Source organism: Dermochelys coriacea, chromosome 3 (assembly GCF_009764565.3).
Source record: "Dermochelys coriacea isolate rDerCor1 chromosome 3, rDerCor1.pri.v4, whole genome shotgun sequence".
In the NCBI taxonomy this organism is placed as follows: domain Eukaryota; kingdom Metazoa; phylum Chordata; order Testudines; family Dermochelyidae; genus Dermochelys; species Dermochelys coriacea.
Window position 1 is genome coordinate 98,614,905 of NC_050070.1, and position 13,270 is coordinate 98,628,174.

The 13,270-nt window shown below is 41.7% G+C and overlaps 1 protein-coding gene across 3 annotated transcripts in view; it reads right to left on the bottom strand.

Moving 5' to 3' along the window:
- Positions 1-13,270, bottom strand: part of THEMIS (thymocyte selection associated) — a 129,535-nt gene that overhangs the window by 15,827 nt on the left and 100,438 nt on the right. The window lies entirely within an intron of this gene.

Sequence of the window (13,270 nt, forward strand, 5' to 3'; positions counted from 1 at the left end):
GATTGTATATATTAGTGTCAGACCAAAATTGGTGCATATAGGAGGTGATCTGTTATTCACCCCCTGTCCATAGTTACACCAGTAACCCCCAAAAGGAAACAAACTGTTAATATAGTATGATCACTCACAGACCGGGTGCAGATAGATCTAGATCTGACCATTAGTAAAAGGCCTGAAGACAAAAAGAACTTGTTATCTTAAAAAATGTTGCCATAGTAAATTCAGATTATCTGCCATATGTGGCACGTAGCCTCCCTAATACAAATTTATTCCACATCTGGTTGTGTCTCATTGTCTGAAGTGACAAATCACTCTAGCTGGGAAACTGCATTCTTGCCTTGGTATTTCCTAGGGATGTGCCCTTCAGCTACGTCTCATTTAGAGGGTGATATACGCCATATCAGATGCATGTTTTGCTCCAGTTACGTAAGACTTGACTACATTTGCATGTTGTTTTGAATTAATTTGAGTGTTTCGGGGAAAAACTGCCTTGTGTTCAGAGACAAAGGATTTTATTTCTCATTCCCTGCTTTAATGAACCCACCTTGGAAATGAGTTTGCTGGGAAGCAGGATGAGTTTTTCCAGAACACAGTAGGTGTGGTCACATTCCCATTTCAGTTCACAATGGTCCACCTCTGGGCAGTTCTCCCATTGCCATCCCACACTGCTCTGCCCTACAGCTGGATCAGCCTGTCTGTTTACTTGTGTGCCCTCTACAGCTTCAGGGACATCTTGATAAGACGTCACCTCCTCCTTCAAATGCTGTCATGCAGCCAGATGTGGCTCTTTGCAATTCCAGCTTGTGGAAAGTACACACACCTGGCGCCACAAACCATACACCAGTCATAGCAGCCATGCCCCACACTTTCACATGGTCTCATGCTGAGGTCCTGGATTTCCTTGCCCACTGGGGAGAGGAGATCCAGTCCCATCTTAACAGTACCTCACCAGAACGTCAGGTTACACAAGAAGTTATCAAGCAAATGAAAGAAGGGACCATTCCTGGGACCCGATCCAGTGACTCAAAATAGGAAAGGTACACTGGCAGGGTTAGAAAAATGTCAGGGACAGTAACAAGAGCTCTGTGAGAGCTTGCATGAACTATGCCCATTATAAGGCGCTGGAATGATTTTTTGCAAATTTTGCCCTGGTTTTCATTTTGCATCATAGGGTGTTCAATAAAGGTGAATTTTTTTTAAAATGCATGACTTGCAACTTCTGTTATTCTTTGTCAAATCAATTCATAAAATCCTTGCCCAGACCAGCATGAAATCCCTACATACAGCATCACTAGTATTTACATTACCGTTGAGCCCCATTGTGCCAGGTGCTGTACAAACACAGAACAAAAAGATGGCCCCCACACCAAGGAGTTTACAATCTAAGTACAAGACAAGAAGCAACACATAGATACAGACCGAAGGGAAGTACAATCAGTTGATATTAGTCAGCGTGATAGGCAGAGATCTCAGCACACCTGCAGCCTAACTGTTGTTCAGAGCTATGTAGGCATCATGGCAAAGGCAATTACTGAAGGTGGATAATGAGATAGCTTTTCAGATGTTTACAGAGCTCCTCCCAAGCATGAGGGGCAGAATGGGAGACAACATAAAGGTGGTTGTTTTACAAGTGGGCAGTGGAGGCTAGCATTATGGGCCTATCAGAAGTGGGAATCATCAACGTGATAGCAAATGAGAGATGATAGGCAGGGCCGGTACTGAAGGGCCTTCAGCATAAGACAAGCAGCTTATGTTTGGTGCCATAGCGAAGGGGGAGCCAGTGGAGTGAAATCAAAGAGGGGGGTGACGGGTCAGTGTGACGGGCAAGGGAAATGATCTTTGCAGCAACATTGTGAATTCTGAGTAGGATCTGACTGCATTTGTCAAGGCCAGAGAGAAGGACGTTGCAGTCATGAAGATACGAGATGAGGACATCTTAAATTCAAGTTTTAGCTGGATGGATTGATAAGAAAAAGTGCTTCTTAGAGATGTTATGAAGAAAGAATCAGCAAGATTTTGATACAACATAATTGCCACATAGATTAACATAAAATAATTACCCAAAGCATCATGCAATCCCTACACAAAGTTTTATGCATTTTTCACGTTGACACTCTGACGTCAAACTAGGACCACAATGTATCCCTGACCCTGTGTCCCTCTAGCGGTTGGCAGTGTCCAGAAAGCCTGTCTACCTCTGGCCTCATCAATGAGGCGCTCTCTCTTGCTCTCACAGAGGTTGTGCAAACAGCTATCCCATGAGGCAAATATTTCTCCTCAGCTTCCAGACTTATCATGAAACACTTCTGCCTGCCGTTCAGTCACACATTCCAATGCCATTCTGCAGCTATTCACATTCCATGGGTCCCTAAATGGGACTCAGACAAAGATCCCCCCAATCTACCCTTGAGTCCACCCTACTTCTACTCAAGGAGAAATAAACAGGACTCCCTTAGCTCCCATCAGTATTCCTTAATCAGTCACAATTGAGCAATGTGAAAAACAACTCCACCTGCCTCTCTCTGGGACTGAACAAACTAGCAGTGTTTCCAGACCTTGGCAGCCTGGGGAGTAGAGAAGCCAGTAACTGAATGCAGAGCTCAGACACAGAAGTGATGCAGCCATCATTTTCTTCATATACATTTCTACATTTGTAATTCATTTTCAGCTGGGTTCATCTCTTATCAGTGAAAATAAGCTAAAGAATGAAACAAGCACTGCAAGGAATAAAGTAATCCTTGGGGGTCAGACGGAGAAATATTGTTTGTGCTCACGGGACTTGTTAATATGGAATTAGACCAAAGAAGAGCTCAGAATTGATATTGCTCTCTGTTTTTTCTCTCCCCAAAATGCATGCTTATAAACAAAATCATGACATCTAAGTCAGACATGGCAGGGAGAAAGGAAATTAATGGCACTAACCCAAAACACATCCCAAGGGATTAATGTCAGTAAGACTTCATTGGAAGTAACCTTTAATGCCAAACTGGAGTGGGACATCTTTTGAAATATATGTATTTACACTTCAATTAAGCATTAGAAAATGAGACAGAGAAAACGAATGATCTCAAGAGAATCCCAAGCAGTAAAATCAATGCAACTTAACTCCTTGCTTGGAAATCTATTAACCTTAACACTAAATTTACATAACAGCTATATGAATTTTTTAATTACATTCCTTTCCTTAGGGTAGAAGAGCATGCTCCCCAAAACTCAAAGCCCTGAAACTCTCCACCTCAACCCACTTGTTAAAAGCTATGGACACTCTCTTTGCAGAGAGGTAGGCTGGATTTAATTTCTTCTGAAGTCCTTCTCTGGTCCTTCCAGTGGCACCAATTTAGATATTTCTTTGGGTGAGGGGGCAACTTCCAGCTCCCACCTTCCCCCAGCAGGGACTCCAGTCTGGTCCCTGTTCATTCCCCACTCCTTCCTCCCACATAGATCCTGGGTCTCCCATGGCCAGGAAGTCTTCCCTCTCTCTTACCCACACAGTCCATCAGTCAGTGCCACCAGAAGTCACCTTCTCGGCAGACTCCCCTGCACTCTCCACCATACAAGAACAGACTCCATGTGCACCAGGTTGTAATACCATTTGGCCCAGGAATCCTTCCATCTGAACAGAGGCAAGGTTGGGCCAAATTTGAGTGGCGTTGCAACCCTGGGTGCCAGGTCACAATGGCATGCGCTGAAATTTGGTTTGACCACGCTTCTGTCTGTACCAAGGGGTGGCTGGGTCAAATTCCAGTGGGATTGCAACCACACAACTGGAATGACACTCCAGCAGTAGCCACACTGATTTGGTACAGGACCACTGCTTAAAAGTAGTTGAGTGATGGCCCCCTTGATGCCGCAGCCTATGGAATTTAGAACGAGTTCAAAAACCTGGGGTGGGGGGGCCTTACCCCAGCTCCCCTTACTGGTGTTACTGGCTTCTTGATAGGTTTTAAGGCCAGAAGAGACCATTATGATCATCTAGTCTTACCTCCTCCATAAGACAGGCCATGGAAGTCTAGAGAGCAACATGAGGTTCCTATATCCACAGCGCTCAAATCTCCTTCCAGCCCAGCCATGAAAGCCAGCATGGTCAAATCCCAAACTCAGCTCCCTTTGAGGATGCCCACTGCACAGCCGGCAGCCTCATCAGGCTGGCCCTAAAAATAATACTTTGTAATACAATTGTGTAATTGCAAGACGACACTCCAGAGCTAGAGTTATGTTTCATCAGTTTGCATCCAGGCACACTGAAAGCGCTCCATCTTTGGCCTTATGCCAAACAGAACAATATAGCTGTAAAGGATCACTCGATCATTCAGTCCCTGTTGTGATCTAAATGAGACATGAGTGCGTATTTATTTATGAGAGCACACCTCGCTAGATGTTATATACAAAGCTGAAAAGCGAGTGTTGTGAGCAAACTCAGGTGTGTATTTACGCCCAGTTGTGTTTTATTTCCTGTGAGCCAGATTCTGATACTTTTACTCATGCTCACAGCTACCTTGATCATTTAGGTGCTCCATGGAAATCAATGACTAAGGTATACCAGAATCTGGCCCTATACAAATCACATTTCACAACAATGGACCGTATCCTCAGTGGATATAAATCAAGATAGCTTCACTGGTTCAATGAAGCTACCACAATAGACACCAGCAGAAGATGTTAGCCAGTATCTTTTAAAATATCATTTTTGACATGTTAAAACATATAGTGGATACTATATAGGTTAAATACATGAAAGATTAATGTTTACAATGTGCTGGAATCAAATAAAACATTAGTAATAAAAGTTGAATTTTAAATTGTATGTTTTGCTGAAAGGTGCAGCTGCTGAATATGTTCGCTGTTTCTCCTTTTTATTTTGAGTAGCTACTATGCCCTGGTTGTGTCTCTTTTTCTGTTACTTCACTTCCAATAATTCTACCTTATTAATTATATCTAAATCTTTCTGTTCTGAATTTCTGTTTGCTGTACCATTGTTTCTTTTTGGTACAATAAATCTTCCATCCATTCTTTAATATATCAACATTTCTGATAGGTAAGAAACGATATTTAAAGGTTTAAATTGTTCTGTCACTGCTAGTAACAGTTACATTGTTAAAAATGTCTTGTGCTTATGTGATTTAGAGTCTGATCCAAGGGTGCTGGAACAATATTTTTTGTGGGGGTGCTGATGATGGAAACCATGGAAACCAGGTATTTGGTGTTTGTTATTACTACTTCAAGCCAGGGGATGCGGCAGCACCACGGGTCTGATCCTGGTCCTGTTGAAATCAGTGCTATTGTCTTCAATGAAGACAGTAAAAAGGGGGCCCAACTTGGCTCCTGCCACAGAGCATATGTGGATTCTTGAGGACGGTGCATAACAATCTGACCCCACCTGCTACCTAACGAGCAGAATCTGTGGCCTTGTTTCCCCAAAGCCTTTGGGGCACAGTAGGGGAAGCAGGGCTTAATTTGTACCAGGGCTGACCACTGGCACCTCTAGGCTTGGTCGTTCATAACCTTGGCACTTCTGGGCTTGCTGTATCAGTTATGAAGGGAAAACAATTGCTTGAGCCCCGGCACCTCTTTCATTACAAATTGAGCAATAAGGGGAAGTATTGTACATGTGCAGAGTCTGCCCACCTCATCAGAGGTATACTCAGCCATGGAGATCTTTAAACAGGCCATGTAACCCCAGACAACTCTGAAATGAAGTTGTCAGCAAACTAAAAATCTCCTTCCCTGTAACCACTCCCAGGTACAGCTGGGCAGGAAACAGCTATCCCATTTCATGAAAATTTTCAACATTTTGAATCATTTCCCATTTTTGCTTCAGGATAAGACTCAGACCTTTTAAAATGAAAGAGAAACAGAAAGACCCACCCCAGCCTGGTGGTCAGGGCACGCAATCCTCCTGTAAAAGCCCCAGATTCAAACCCCTACTCTGCCTGATTTGGAGCAGGGACTTGAACCCAGGACTCCCATATCACAAGGGAGTGGCCGAACCACTTGGCTATTCTAGGGTCGGTTTTACTTAGTTGCTCCTGTTAGTGTTGTTTCACTTATTCAAATTGTTTATTCTATTCACTGCAACAGGGACTAAATTCTGATTCTCTCATTTTGACAAGCAAAATCTACTCTGGACCTGAGAAACTCATCCCAATGAACATTTTGGTTTTGATGGATCAGTACTTGCGGACAAAAAACTGTTTTGTCAAAAAATTCCCACCAGCTCTACTCCCAATCCCCTGACTGGGGCTTCTGGCTGCTACTCTAAGACATAATAAATATATAATAATTAATGAAAATGTGTAGGAGTACAGAACAGGTTATTCCTGAAATACAGAGGATCAGTATTTGTTCATTAGAGATTAGTCAGGTGCCCTGTAGACTAAATCTGACCAGTGCATTAATGGAGATACTTATCAAGATTGTTACAAAGAGGAGGGAGAAAAATTATTTTTCTTAACCTCTGAGGATAGGACAAGAAGCAATGGGCTTAAATTTCAGCAAAGGACATTTAGGGTCGATATTAAGAAAAACTTCCTGTCAGAGTGGTTAAAAATGGGAATAAATTGCCCAGGCATGTTGTGGAATCTCCATCATTGGAGATATTTAAGAGCAGGTTAGAAAAACAGCTGTCAGGGATGGTCTAGATAATACTTAATCCTGCTATGAGTGTAGGGGACTGGACTAGATGACATTTTGAGGTCCCTTCCAGTCCTATGATTTTATGACTTCTTTCCTTGGTCCTTTATTTATCATTTCAAGATGCATCATACAATAATAAATATTGAGATCAAGCCCCACACACAAGAAAAAAGTTGTAATTATAACAAAAAAGGAAGAAAGATTTAGAAATAGAAAAAAATGGATCACAGGAGCAAGGAGGGCTTCAGGGCTTAATGTCAATTTTGATCTTCTACTCTGGTCTTAGTCAAATGCAAGAGCAGAGGATGTGGTCAAGGTATCGAATCATCAACAAACAGAAGTTTCTAGAAGAAAGAATGTAACAATTCTAGAATTCTAAATTACTAGCAAGAAGATTGGGTAACTTTTTAGAAAATCCATTTAGGATTAATTTTAAGGGTAAACAAAGAAAAATTCAGATGGATATTTTCTGACTAGAATTATTTTTATTGTAAATATTGCTGGCATTTCTAGTGAGTTCAAACTCCGTGAAACTCATGTATAAGAGAACAAAATACCTCAACCTTCAGTACCAAGTTCATTTTAGAAGCAAACGGTGCGGAAGTAAAAAGCTGTAGCTTCATTGAAATAATAATTTTTAAAAAAACCCATCTTTATTAACATGAAGTTTACAAGGAAACAAAACGGAGGCCTTAAAACCCAAAGATATAAATTCACATTTTTCTTCTGATCTATATATTCTTTGATGCATCAGGAATCATATGGACCTTTTTTAAAAAAAAGGAAATATTCTATGAACCATAGACTGTGAAAACAAATCAAGAATTCTGCTCATGATGGGCTTCTCTGACAGTGCAGATTTCATGCCCTTATTAGAATATGAAACAGTTTAGCTGTTTGTAGGAGTGGATTGAAATCACCAGTAGAAGTTTAAAAATTAGTCAAACAATATAGTTTCTCCCACTCAGAACCCACAAGGAACATCTGCATGTTATAGGTCTTAGACATATTTTCTGCTCCAGCCCTGGAGCACCCCTGGAGTCAGTGCCTATCGTACTGTGTCCAATTCTGGGTGCCGCACATTAAGAAAGATACGGACAAATTAGAGAGAATCCAGAGGAAAGCAACAAAAACAATACAAGATTTAGAAAACCTGACCTAGCAGGAACGGTTAAAAAAATGGACAGTTTAGTCTTGAGAAAAGACAACTGAGGCAGGACCTGATAACGATCTTCAAATATGTTAAAGGCAGTTACAAAGAAGATGATGATCAGTTGTTCTCCATGTTCATTGAAGGTAGGACAAATAATAATGAGCTTAATCTGCAGCAAGAGAGAATTAGGTTTGATTTTAGAAAAATGTTACTAACTAGAAGGATCATTAAGCTCTGGAATAAGCTTCCAAAGGAGGCTGAGGAATCCTTACCACTGGAGGTTTAAGCAAACGTTACACAAACCCCTACCAGGGATGGTCTAGGTTTACTTGGTCCCGCCTCAGCACAGAGAGCTAGACTTCAGGACCTCTCTTGGTCTTTTTCACCCCTCCGTTTCTATTATTCTATTTGTATTACGGTAGCATCTAGAGGCCCCCAACCGAGACCGAAGACTCATTGTGGTAAGCACTCTACAGACACAGTGAGAGATTGCATACTTTTCAGGGCAGGGATTATCTAAACAGATAAGGCACACAAAAGTGTGAGAGAAAAGAAGCATTATTACCCACACTTTACATATTTTCCCACAGAGAGATTAAGTGATTTGCACAAGATTACCTAGGAAATCTGTGGCAGACCCAAGAATTAAACCCAGGTCTCCTGATTCCAATTTAGGTGCAATAGCCACGAGAGCATCCTTCCTTCTCTTTTAGGAATCCTTCTTTTGGATTGTATATATTAGTGTCAGATCAAAATTTGTACATACAGGAGGTGATCTGTTATTCACCCCCTGTCCATAGTTACACCAGTAACCCCCAAAGGTAAGCAAACTGTTAATATAGTATGATCACTCACAGACCGGGTGCAGATAGATCTAGATCTGACCATTAGTAAAAGGCCTGAAGACAAAAAGAACTTGTTATCATCTTAAAAAATGTTGCCATAGTAAATTCAGATTATTTGCCATATGTGGCACGTAGCCTCCCTAATACAAATTATTCCACATCTAGTTGTGTCTCATTGTCTGAAGCGACAAATCACTCTAGCTGGGAAACTGCATTCTTGCCTTGGTATTTCCTAGGAATGTGCCCTTCAGCTACGTCTCATTTAGAGGGTGATATTCGCCATATCAGATGCATGTTTTGCTCCAGTTACGTAAGACTTGACTACATTTGCATGTTGTTTTGAGTTAATTTGAGTGTTTCGGGGAAAAACTGCCTTGTGTTCAAAGACAAAGGATTTTATTTCTCATTCCCTGCTTTAATGAACCCACCTTGGAAATGAGTTTGCTGGGAAGCAGGATGAGTTTTTCCAGAACACAGTAGGTGTGGTCACATTCCCATTTCAGTTCACAATGGTCCACCTCTGGGCAGTTCTCCCATTGCCATCCCACACTGCTCTGCCCTACAGCTGGATCAGCCTGTCTGTTTACCTGTGTGCCCTCTACAGCTTCAGGGACATCTTGATAAGACGTCACCTCCTCCTTCAAATGCTGTCATGCAGCCAGATGTGGCTCTTTGCAATTCCAGCTTGTGGAAAGTACACACACCTGGTGTCATATACCACACTACCACACACCAGTCATAGCAGCCATGCACCTTGCTTTCACATGGTCCCATGCTGAGGTCCTGGACTTCCTTGCCCACTGGGGAGAGGAGATTAGGGTGACCAGATGTCCTGATTTTATAGACACAGTTCTGATTTTTGGGTCTTTTTCTTATATAGGCTCCTATTAGCCCCCACCCCCATCCTGATTTTTCACACTTGCTGTCTGGTCACCCTAGAGGAGATCCAGTCCCGTCTTAACAGCATTCACCAGAATGTCAAGTTATACAAGAGGTTATCAAACAAATGAAAGAGGGGGCCACTCCTGGGATCCAATCCAGTGACACAAAATAGGAAAGGCACACTGGCAGGGTTAGAAAAACACTGGGAACAGTGGGAACAAAAGCTTTGTGAGAGTTTGCATGGACATGCCTATTACGAGGCACTAGAATGAATTTTTGCATATTTTGCCCTGGTTTTCATTTTGTATCACGGGGTGTTCAATAAAGGTGATTTTTTAAAAATGTATGACTTGCAACTTCTGTTATGCTTTGCTAAAACAATCAATAAAATCCTTGCCCAGACCATCATGAAATCTCTACATAGAGCATCATTAGTATTTGCATTACCGTTGAGCCCTATTGTCCTAGACGCTGTACAAACACAGAACAAAAAGATGGCCCCCACACAAAGGAGTTTACAATGTAAGAACAAGACAAGAAGCAACACATAGATACAAACTGATGGGAAGTACAATCAGCTGATATTAGTCAGCATGACAGGCAGAGATCTCAGTACACCAGCAGCCTAACTGTTATTCAGAGTTTTGTAGGCATCATGGCAAAGGCAATTTTTGAGGGTGGATAATGAGGTAGCTTTGCAGATGTTTACAGGAGCTCCTCCCAAGCATGAGGGGCAGAATGGGGAAAGCACAAAGGTGCTTGTTTAACAAGTAGGCGATGAAGGCTAACATCATGGGCCTATCAGAGGTGGGAATCAGAAACATGATAGCAAGTGAGAGATGATAGGTAGGGCAGGTACTGAAGGTGAAGGGCCTTGCGCATAATACAAGCAGCTTATGTTTGATACCATAGAGAAGGGGGAGCCAGTAGAGGGAAATCTAAGAGAGCGGTGACAGGATCCGTGTGATGGGAGAGGAAAATGATCTTTGCAGTAACATTCTGAATGGATATGAGCAGGTCTGACTGCATTTGTCAAGGCAAGAGAGAAGGACCTTGCAATATAGTTTCTCCTACTCAGAATCCACAGGAACATGTGCATGTTACTGGTCTTAGACATATTTTCTAAGTCTTCCATTATCCTAGATTAGATTCTCTGGTCTAATCAAGCTGTTTTTGACACAGGACTGGTAAAGATTCAGTCAATGTAAGGCCAGAAAGAACCCATTAGATCATCTAGTCTGACCTCATGTATAACACAGGCCATCAAATTTAATCCATTTACTCCTGTATTGAGCCCAATTACTTGTGTTTGGCTAAAGTATATCTTCGAGAAAGGCATCCAGCCTTGATCTGAAGACATCAAAAGACGGAGAATCCATCACTTCCCCTGATAGTTTGTTCCAATGGTTAATCACCCTCAATGTTAAAAATGTGTGCCTTACTCTAATTTGAATTTGTCTGGCATCAGGTTCCATCCATTGGTTATTGTTATGCCTAAAGGAGTGCAAAGTCAGCTTCAAACCATTTTTGTGATCTCCAAATCCCAAGGCCACCTAGGTCCTGGCCAGTCCTCAGCATAAGTTATAACAGCCTGACCTGCCACAGTACAGGAGCCCCTTTACTATGTATAGACTCCCCGAGACAGTCCTTACAAATGTGGGTAGTCTGACCTCAATGTGACTACTAGCACGAATAATGGTTTTCAGGGTCACACTCTAAAGCCCTGAAAGTGGTCCCTTCAGAATAAGATTGCTCATTACCAATTACATCTGTTGTGGGGACTAAACAGAGGACTTAATTTTCCAGACCTGGCAATCTGGAACCTTCCTCTTTTGCAGCCACCAAACACATTCACTCAACAAAAAATACCAACGTGGGGGAGATTTTCAAAGGCATATGTGACAGGTATGTCAATTTCCTGCAATATCCTGGATAAACCTTATTGAATTAAGTTAAACCATATCAAATTAAGGTTAAGTATTTTAGAAGCTCATTGTATTAAAACGCAAATGTTTCTATGTATCTTGTCTAGGAGACATGACTAATCTAAACCTGGGGAAGTGTCATGAGCTTCAAAGGACTCTTTTAATCAATGGGCAAAGATAAGAATTAACTGTTAGTTGAGTAGGTCTCCTAGAAATACATGGGAGGCAGGGAATGCAAATGCTGCCTCATTCCTCCCCACCCCTGATATATGATCTTTTGAAGCTTTGCCCTGGGAGGGGACCTTTGTCTATGAATTACCTGCTCCCAGGATCAAACAGCATAAAGGAGTAATTCACCAATTCTTAAGTGCTTGTTCTGAGCCAAAATGGTTTCAAACTGATAACCACAGAAAAACCCTCGCCAGGGTTTGAAGAAGGACTGTTCACCAGCCAGAGCTCTTGCTGGAAAGTGGGAGGATCTCTGGTAAGGTTATTAGCATGTGTGTATGTTCTTTTATTGTTTTCAATATGTTTTCTCTGTAGTGCTTTTCCCTTAAGAATAAATGTGCTTGCTGAGAAAGAGCTGTGTGGTAATTTATACCTATGGGCAATTGTACTGTTTATAGACTCTGTGAAGACAAAGTAGACCTGCTTAGGCAGTCTGACTTTGCTGAGGAATTTGCAGTGTAGACAGGGAACTGTGCAGCCTGGAAATACCCCAATCAGGAAAGAGAGAGATGTGGGTCTCCACCCAAGAGAGGTGATGGCTGAGGAGCTGGAAGCCTGGAGAAAGTGCTGTTGCTGGATCTTCAAGGGGAAAGAGGTGCAGCTGCCCTGGACTGTGACAGCACAAATGGGAGCTAGGTGACAAACTCCTATTATCTTTCAACAGGAGTTAGGTGCCCCTTGTGCCTTTGAAATTCTCCCCTCAAACAAATTATTTTCAGAGCATTAATAATGAATCCCTTATTATGAACGCTGTCTACGTTATTTTTGGAGGAGTTGCAATATGCAAGGTTTTCAAAGTAATGTCCTGAATTTCACAGTTGGGAGTCACACACATTCAATGACAAGGCAATAAAGAAAAGCTTTATGTGATGTTTTTATATTACTAGCAGAAACCACTCAACTGATTGCATGCAGATAGACATTCAGGGCCCAGTCCTGCAAACATGCTACATGTGGAAGTCCCATTATCAGATAGATATGATGGGTGGACCATTAAGATGGGCCATGAGTCTGATCCAAACCCTATTGAAATCAATGGCAGTTATTTCATTGACTTCATAGGTTTTGGATCAGGCCCCATGTCACGTAGCTTTTCAGCTTTAACATGCTCTGAAAAAAAAAAAATAGAGCACCAAAACAGATGGTGAAAATATATAGGAAATCCTAACACACAATACATAAAATGTATAAATAAATAAAAGCCAATTAATTTTCTCAGTTCAATTTTTTCTTAGAAATATAAAAATGTGACTTGAGACATCTTAATATTTTTACACAACTCACTCATTCAGCTTTGCCAACAGGGCTGAATCATCAGTCTTTTAAAAAGATTGACTGTAGATGAATGCAGCATCTTTTCCACGCAGGCCTGCTCCTGAGAACCACTGAATATTCATGCTGCAGTGTCAAACTGAGTTTAATACCATGCTGCTGCTGGGAGTTTGCCTTATGGCATTTATTCAGGAAGAAAAGAGAGGTTCACATTTTGTCTCCTTTGACTGATCCACAGTCCAATTGAATCATGCAGAATACTTCCGCACATCCAGCATTTATCAGGGCTGAGGTTCAGTGCTGCTATATTAATAACTCAAATCATAAAGCTT